The following is a 9,762-nucleotide window of genomic DNA, read 5'->3' as shown; positions in this document are numbered from 1 at the left end:
TTGCACTTCAATAGCAAGATCTGCCCAGGTTGGATCCCATAATACTTTGCAGACATTAAAGAATTTAATTTTGTGACACCCTCATGATGCAGGTAAATATTACTATACTTACTATAAAGATATAGCAGTAAGCCACAGAAACATTAAGGGCTTAATCCTAAATCAATAAAGTCAAAGGTTGCACAAAAAGTTTGTGCCAGAGCCAGAAACAGAACCCAAGTTTCCTGTGCTGTGCCATTCATCCGCCCTATACCACAATAAGCATTTTAAAAAGGGCATCCTTATCCCTGTCACTCATACAGCAGTGTCAAGTCAATAAACAGATACTCTGCAGAGTCTAGCAATCACAAAGCTTCTGTCATCAACTACCTGCACCATATTCATTTCAGCACAGCTGGTCACAGATCTTGTGCACACCTAGGTTTTGCAATGAAAGATGTCAGAAGGCTGTACTTCTCGTTATTTCAATCAGTGTGGCCTCAGCATCAAATCTTCTGCTCAGGATGTAGCCTGAGTAGCTCAGCTGTGTGCTGGGCTTATTTACGTGTGTAGGAAGCCATCTCCAACCCCAAGCTGTGGTGCAGGTGCTCCCATGTTGTTATATAGAAGGGGAACCCAAAGCCCAGGAACTGGATGTGGCCCCTGGCTTACCTGAATCTGGCCCCTAAGACTCAGGGGAGCCCCCACCCGCATTGGGGAGCCCATGCTGGCACTCCAGATCCCTTGCCATTCAACCACTGCAGGGCTAGAGCACACAAAAATGGCTGACATTTTAAAAAGAGCACAGGGGATTTACCACACATCTTCCAACAGAAAATGAAGTTCACCATTTGAATAACAGAGGCAGAAGAATTTTAAATTGTTGTAAGAATTTTTTTAAGAACTATATTAGGGATTACTTACCTCATGCTTGTTGAGAGGCTCCAGTCAAAGAATAGAGCCCCAATTGTGTTAGGTCAGGGGTGGGGAACCTAAGGCCTGGGGCCGCATGCAGACCCCGGCTTGCCTGGATATGGCCCCCAAGGCTCGGGTCTCCCTCTCAGCATTGGGGAGCCCACACTGGACTTCAGTCTGACCCTCCCCCTGCTGTCCCTCCATGGGGCTAGAGCACAGAAAATCTACTAGCCTGGGCCCACCTAGGCTCTGGTGTACGAAGGGAATGTGGGGAGTGTTTTTCTCCTTCTCAGTCGAGGGCCATGTCAGTGAGGGTTAGTTTGGGGTTTTTTTGCTTCTAACTTGTGTGCAGCCCCTGACTGATTTTTTTGTGTGGGTCTGCAGCCTCCAACCCAAAAAAGGTTCCCCACCCCTGCTATATAGCAACTTCTTCCAACCCGCTCCCAAAGCACACTGTACTCTAATAGCCTCTGGAACTGAATTGTTGGTGGTCCAACTCAGCCTCACTTCTTTTCAGCCTGCTTCTCTTCACTCCTCAAAGAATAACTGCATGATGCAGTCCAAGGAACACTCTTAAAACAGAGATATATGGTACAAAAGGAGGATGTAGTTCCCATATGGAATGTCCTCAAATTTTGTTCTCTTCCAGTTGGTTTCACTGGGACACAGCCCCTTATAGGGAGTGGGATTAGCCCTCGGTCTTAAATCTACCCAGGTTCAAATGCATTTGTGTATTTAGAACACTTTAAACAAAAAAGCTAAGTGTTCAAATCAAGTTTCTTTGTCCAGTAGAGGCAGAACATCTTCTTTCTTCCACTCTTCAACAGAAGCTTGCATTCATGAACATATACATTTACAAGAGAGTCCATAATGGTAAATAATATCAGGGGTATTACACCAAAACTATGTGTGACATATTGTGTATTCAAAAGACACAACTGCCTGCTTAAAAGACAAATCCCTCAGAAAAAAAAACCTCACTCCCCTACTGATGCATCTCTTCAACCGTTGGATATATGCATAAAGGTTATTTTATAAAGACTTTAGTTAAAATAATAGTACATTACTAATCTTTGTCTATTTAAAGCAAACTAAAAAAATTACTACAAAGACAGACCGGCTTCTGGGAAGTCATACATCAACTCTAGTATGCACCCCATTCACCAAAATCCTGTCCTCAGTCCAAATGGTACAGTTAAGCAACACATTTCCCTGAAATGGTAATGAAGTGCAGCCAAAATAGAGATAATTATTTTAATTAATGGTAATGATTTTAACGGTTGAACATTTTAACTAATTAATTATGATTGATTGCTTGTTACTAATCAAGGAATGTGATTCAAAGTTCTAATTGAAAAACTGTGCGCAATGGATACTAAAGTGAGTCTGAGGTACTTCTCCTGAGAGTAAAGCTATTTCCTTTTGATATGAAACATTTTTAACTAAAATTCTTTTACACCATTTGAAGTAATATATGGTAGCATTATCTGACATGACATTTTTTTTCCATCCGTAGATGTATGAATTTTAAAATAGAAGACCAATTCCCATGAAAACTCGGCATTATTTTTGGCCAGTTCTAAAACCTGTTTAACCCTTGAATGCTATGGTTACTGCTAAAATAGCATGGGACTTTCCTTTAGTTATAAGCAATGGAAGAGCAAGCTGTCCTGATGGTTTTTCCTTACATCAGCCATTGAAGTTCCCCAGAATTAAGCTATGCTAAAGATCCTGGAAATTCAATCAAAGAGCTAAAAAGTTTGTGTGGTCTTTTTTTAATATTTAGTAAAAGGATCCATCGACGATATACCAGCTCTAACTACACAAGTCATTTCTGAAACTCCTTCACCACTCTACAACTGCCAGTATGGATCACTGCTGGCTTTTCTTCCACTGAATCATGAACCTCAACTCAACAATTCCAATAATAGCACTGATTTGTTGCTAACAAAAGGGTACTGCAGTAACAATACAATCCCTAGAGTACTCAATGTAGCAAAGAAATAGATAGTAAATAATAACTAGTGATAATGATAACATATGATTCCAGTGAAGGACTTCTTGTTGAAGCATCTCAAAGAACTTCAGAAATATTAATCCTTTCAAAACTTGTGGGAAATAGTTCAGCATTGTCCTACAGATATGGAAATGGGACAGGGGTCAAGTGACTTGCCCTAGCTATAAGATGGAAACAGAAACTCACAGATCCCTGTTCTGCATCAATAGAACTCATATCTCTCTCTCAAGGTATGTCTACACTACAAAGTTAATTTGAAATAACAGCCATTATTTTGAATTAATTTCAATAGCATCTACACATGAAAATCACTATTTCAAATTTAAATCGAAATAGCAGAGTGCTTATTTTGAATGTAGTAAACCTCATTCTAGGAGAAGTATTGCCAAATTCGAAATAGCTATTTCGAATTAAGTGCTGTGTAGGGGGCCTCAAGCCCTTCCCAGGGAGCCTTGGTGGCCACTCTGGGCACAACCAGGAAAACTCACCTGCTCCCCACCAGCCCTGGAGACCTTAAAGGGGCAGACTCTGGCCACAGTGCCTGTGCCAGTTGCAAGCCTGCCAGCACACAGCCAGCAGACCGTGCACCTGGCATAGGATGAGCCAGCAACCCGCTGCCACCCAGCCCTCCACTGCTCCCCAGGACCAGGCTGGTAGCTCCCAGGAGCCTGCCAGGGGCAGCAAAAGGCGGATGCCTTCCGGGTCTAGTGCGGAGATCGTGGACCTCATTGAGATTTGGGGGGGGGGGGGAGGCCTCCAATGCCCACGATCTCCACACTAGGTGCAGGAATGTGTCCGTCTACAACTGCATCGCTGCCAGCCTGGCCACCAGAGGCCACATGCGCAGCTAGGAGCAGGTGCGGAGTTAAATCAAAGAGCTGTGGCAGGCCTATGCCAGGGCCTCCCAACCAGGGGCTGACCCGGAGGCCTGCCTGGAGTACAAGGCCCTGGACTGCATCCTGGGGGGGTCAGACGTTCCATGCCCTCTGGTGGTCATTGACCCTGGGGCAGAGGGCCCTGCCCCTAACACAGGGGAAGAGGAGGAGGACAGCAGCCAGGAGCCGCAGGAGACTGCAGGGAGCATGCCCTGCACCCAGGACCCCCAAGCCGTACCGGAGACCCCGTCAGCAGCCTCATCCAAGGCCGGGGAGGCCTCCATGTGTGAGTGCCATCACGGTCCCCTTACGCAGGGCGGGGGCGGGAGGGGAGCCAAGGGACCGTGTGCATTAGCCTTGCCGACCACAGAGCAGGTGGCAACCTGTGCATCTTCCGTGCCAGCCAGGACAATGTGATCCCAGCTGGGTGCCATGCAGGGGCCCTAGCCTGTTCCCCAGCACAGGGGTTGGGGTGCAGTCCCGGGCCAGCTCACACTCCTGGGGATAGCAGGATGTGATGGTGCGGAGACCTGCCATCCTCACCTTGCAGAGGGGGGCTGGGTTTCACCCACTGTGTCCCCAGGGAGGACTGACTACTTCTCGTTTCACCACAGCTGCAGCACCTGCGAGTGCAGGGTGCACTACCCGGTCTGGAACATCCACCCGCACCTGGGCCAGCAGACACACCCACAACCAGGAGTACCACCAGCGGCAGCAGTTATGGTTACAAGGAAGGCAGGTCCACAGCCAAGAGCACTGGGTCCACAGCCAAGAGCTCCCCTGCAGTGAGAGAGCTTGCGGGAGCAGGGCTGTGCCCTACGCAAGCACCTGCAGACCCTGGTGGACCGACTGCTGCCTCCTGAAGCTCCAGCCCCTGCGGCCACACCAGCTATCATTCCTCCTCCCATCCCTGCACCCCCTCCCGCCCTTCCTGCCCCACCCTCCATACCCACTTCCCCTCGGGGACGCTGAGGCCCCCGCACCCGCAGTGCTGCAAGACGGGAGAGCCGGAAAGACCCCCAACCCTGAGCTTCCCCTCCCCCTTCCTTCCCTTGCCTCCCACTTCCAGCTCCCTCCTCCCAGGTTTCTCCCTTTCCTCTCCGGCCCTCATTTCCCCCCTCCCCCTACCCCAGTTATGTTAAATAAAGAGATTTTTTTGTGGCAACACGGGTATTTTTATTATACATAAGGAAGGGGGGTTAGGGAGGAGAAAGGAGAAGGAGGTGGGGGTGGAATGTAAGGCACAAGGCCCCAGTGGGGCATGCCAGGGGGACTTCAGTCCTTGTCCGCCTGGAAGCTCTCCCGCAGAGCTTCCCGGATGTGGACAGCCCCCTGAAAGGCCTCCCGGCTGGCAGCCTTGCAGGGCTGTGCGCACTGACCAGCCAAGCAGTCAGCCTCTGCCATCCAGGCTGGCAGGAAAGCCTCCCCGTTCCTCTCACATAAATTGTGGAGCACACAGCACGCTGCCACCACATGCGAAATATTGTGCTCGGAGAGGTCGAGGCAGGTGAGGGGCATCTAAATCGGGCCTTCAGTTGGCCAAAGGCCCCCTTGACCACAATTCAGGCCCTGCTGAGCCTGGAATTGAAGGCCTGCCGAGATGGGTTCAGGTGTCCTGTGTAGGGCTTCATCATCCAGGGCTGTACGGGGTAGGCCGCATCCCCCAGCAGGCACACTGGCATGTCCACGTCCCCGACCCTGATGTGGTGGTCAGGGAAGAAAGTCCCAACATGCAGCCTCTGGCACACAGAGGAGTTGCGGTACACCCACATGTCATGTGCCTTGCCGGACCAGCCCACATTGATGTCCGTGAACTGGCCCCAATGGTCAGACATGGCCTGCAGGATCACGTAGAAGTACCCCTTCTGGTTGAGGTAGAGGGAGGCCTGGTGGCCCGGGGCACAGATGGGGATGTGCGTCCTGTCGATTGCCTCCCCGCCCCCCGCAGTTTGGGGAAGCCCGGGGGGCCAAAGCCCTGGATGACCACTTCCAGGTCGGTGAGGTGAACGACTTTTCTGAGCAGTACCTTGTTGATGGCCTTGACCACCTGCAGAGAGACACACAAAACTGAGGGTCACTGGGGTGCCCGGGTGTGTTCTTTCCCCACCACTGCTCTGTGCCCCACTCCCAGAAGCAATCCGTGCTGCAATCCTGGCCACCGTTGGCAGTCTGTTGTGTGGCTGGGACAGACCGAACCCTCCCGGGGAGGGCACTTACACCACTTCCACCCATCATTTTCCCTGGGGCAGCCCATCTCCTCCTTGCAGCCCCCTTCCAGCCCAGTGGCCGGTGAGTGCCGTACCTGTGTGAGCACTACTCTGAGGGTGGATCTCCCCACGCCAAACTGGTTGCCGATGGATCGGTAGCTATCTGGCGTGGAGAGTTTCTGGAGGGCGATGGCCACCCACTTGTGGAGTGGAATGGCAGGCCTCAGGCGTGTGTCCCGTCACCGCAGAGCAGGGGCGAGCCACTCACAGAGCTCGTGGAAGATGTCCTTCTTCATCCTGAAGTTCTGGGTCCACTGTTGGTCTCCCCAGCACTCAAGGACAGTGTGGTCCCACCAGTCGCTGCTGGTGTCCAGACGCCAGATGCGGCGGGGGACGCTGGCATCCGGGCACCGGTCCTCCACAGCCCCCAGGGAGACAGGGGGAGGGCCAGGGGGCTGGTCTGCTGCAGATGGTGCCAGGTAGCCTCCAGTAATTGCTGCCAGGCTTGCAGCAAGACATTCAACATGAGCACCAGAGTGCCCAGGGGCTGCTCTGGCTCCATGGTGCCGAGTACTGTGGTGTCCCAAATGAGAGTGACCAAAGTAGACAGAGAGGAAAACACTTTGCTGTCCCTCAACGAGGTAGGCAAGCAACTGGGAAAGCTGAGAAGCTGCTGTCCAGGGGGTTCCCTTTAAGCATGAACCTCAGATAGCCTCAGACAGCAGCCACACGAAGCAACTACTGACCTGATGCCCTGCTGGAACCGGTTTCAGCTGCCCTTAAATGCAATCAGTGTGGATGCGCTATTTCAAAATAGCAAAACACTGTTTAGAATTAGATTGTGTCTAGATGCGTTATTTCAAAGTAGCTCAATTCGAAATAACTATTAAGTTAATTCGAAATAGCACTATAGTATAGACATCCCTTAGATAAACCTTGGAGGTCTGATTTAAAGAATTGCCCAAAAGCTTGGGGCTAAGTCTACACTACAAGGTTTTTGTGCAAAAACACTTGTTTTTGTGCAGAAATCTGAAGAGCATCCTCAAATGAGTTCTTGTACAATGAAATGGGCAGTTAAGTGGCAGAACTGAGGGTTTTTTCCACCGTAAGTAAACCTCCTTTTCTGAGACATAATTGCTTTTTGCACTATAGCTATTGCCAGAGATAGCCCGAGTCATTCTTGCACCCCGGGCTCCAGGCCCCAGGCACGCGGCACATGCATGGCCCTGCCCCCACCCTCACCCAGCCCCAGCAGCACCACGCGGTGCCCCTTACAATCGTGCACCCTTGGCTATTGCACAGTCAGCCTATAGCTTGGGCCAGCCCTGGCTATTGTGCAAGTAGGCAAGTGAGGATGCTCCAGAGGGGTTTCTTGCACAAGAAACTCCTATGGGAAAAAGCACAGCTTTCTTGCACAAGAGCATCCATGCAGTGTGGATGCTTTCTCGCACAAAAGCATATCGCTTTTGCAGTGTGCTTTGAGGTGTGGATGTGCTCTTGTGCAAGAAATTTTTGTGCAAAAACTCTTGCACAAAAGGCTTCTTGCACAAGAAGCCAGTAGTGTAGACATAGCTTGGATGCCTAACCTACCTGAAACTCTTTGTTCTGAAAAAACAAACTTGAAAAAACAACTCCAGCTCTCTTGTGAGATATCTTGTCCTGCTTGCTCCTACCCAGAAGCACCATGGGAACAGCCGTTCTGACAGAGTGTTGGCACTTACACTTTCTGTCTTGGCTGAAAACAGAAGATCATAGTCATGGAGAAATGAGCTAGTCGGATTTGGGGTCCGGCTGTCTTTTGGGTGAAGGAGTAGCAGTAGTAGGAAGAAAGGAATTCTATAGTAAGTTCCCTTAAGCCTAACCCTAAACATTTCCTTTTACCTGCTACAACAAGCATCATGGTCTTACCAACACACAATTTTTATCCACAAGTGTCTCCCTCTGTTTTGTGTTCCATCAGTTGTACTTCCCTACTAAAAATGGTCAAATTGCAAACGCTAAGGCTACGTCTAGACTGCACAGTTTTTCTGGCATCCCGGAAAAACTGTTCCATATCCAGGAAATGTGTTTGCTCTTCCGCGTTTTTTTACAGAAAAGCAAATACTCTCTTTTGGAAGCCCTAAGAGGAATAAGGGGGGCTTCCAAAAGAGGGTTTTTTTCTGACATTTGTCCCTGTCTAGATGGGCCAAATGTCAGAAAAGCCTCTTTTGACAAAAGAAGCGGAAAAAGCTATGCAAAATGTGGAGCACATTAAGCGTAACTTTTTCAGCAAAAAATGTTGCCATCTAGACCTATAAGTGAAAAAGCAAAAATATATGTGCTAGTTGTCTTTTGAAAATATCCCACAAACCATAGTTTGTCACAACTTGATAAGATTATCCTTTTCTAATCAAGAGAAGCCTAAGATAGGTCAAGGGATTTAAAAATGACAAGGAGTATATTGGTGGTGCTGTGTGGAAATTTGCACAGTGCTGTGAGGAAATGTGCATGGTGTTTTCCTGTAATATGCCTCACTTGCATTAGTATTACCAGATTTATTCACACTTAAAAAAATAGATAGATAGAGAGATGTTGCATGATCTACTAATAAATGGAAGACAATCACAAAGTAACTAATTTCAGGCACATAGCTTTAAAATAGAAGCTAACTATCATTTTAATTTACAATTATCCAACAGTAAGTTAAACTATGCCCCCACTCACAATGAGACAATGGATTGTTGTGCAGTTTCACTAATTTAAGGGGCATGATTACATTACACAGCAGATCGATGCAGCCATGGTTGCTCTTCCAGGGTTCGATTAGCCAGTCTAGTACAGACCTTCTAGATCAGTGTGGCAGGTCATGTCTAGCCCCGCCCAGTTCGACCCTGGGGGTCGAGTCCTTCACAAGCGGGCACTGAGGCCTAGTCTCTTATACACAGGTCCTGAGGCCTAGTTCCTCACGCAATCTGTTCCTAGTCCAGGATCTGGGAAGCAGGGGTAGGATGACCCGGACCCACCCTCTCCACTGGGCCCCAACCCAGGGCCCTATCAGTGGTGAGTGGTTCCCACCACTGGCTTGGTGGGGAGTTCTCCCTGAAATGCGCCGAGCCTGCCGGGGCTTTTCCTGCTCCCCACCCTGGGTTGCTTTCTACCCTAGCCCCCTGGCCTGTGGCAGTCCCACCTGTAGATACAGATCTGGCGGCAGTAGCGGTATCGGTAGGCCCAGCATCGGGTGCACCGACAGCATCTAGGAGGGCTGTATGGCGCAGTTGGTGTTGTGGTCGAGCTCAGCCCAGGGATGATAGCGGCACGGTCTGCTGGTCCAGCGTGTCTTGCTCCAGCTGCAGTGGCTGTGGCTCGGGTGATTGGGCAGTAGCTCCTTTTCCTCCAGAGGCCAGCCCCAACTGAGCTGCTCATCATGCTTTTATACCTGGGCTGCACTGGGAGCATGCCCAGCAGGGCTGTGGGGGAGGGGCGTATTCACCCAATAGGCGTGTTCCTCTCCCCCTTATTCAGTGCAAGGTTGACAGGCCCTGTCACAATCAGACTCAAAGATGGCCCCATGAACACTGATAATCCTGCTCCTCATGAGGCATAAGGGAAGCTGATGGGAGCATTTACTTCCATTGGCTTCCTGCTGCGTTGACGGTGTGGAAGTGCAATGTAAGATATGTCAACTCTAGCTACATATACTAACAAAACATGTAGATGGTATCATGAGCTTTCGTGGGCACAGCCCACTTCTTCAAATGACCAGAGTGTTGGATATCCAGGACCAAAATAA

The sequence above is a fragment of the Pelodiscus sinensis genome, chromosome 2 (genome assembly GCF_052426305.1).
Source record: "Pelodiscus sinensis isolate ZL-2025 chromosome 2, ASM5242630v1, whole genome shotgun sequence".
Lineage (NCBI taxonomy): Eukaryota > Metazoa > Chordata > Testudines > Trionychidae > Pelodiscus > Pelodiscus sinensis.
Note: the sequence above shows the minus strand (reverse complement) of the source record.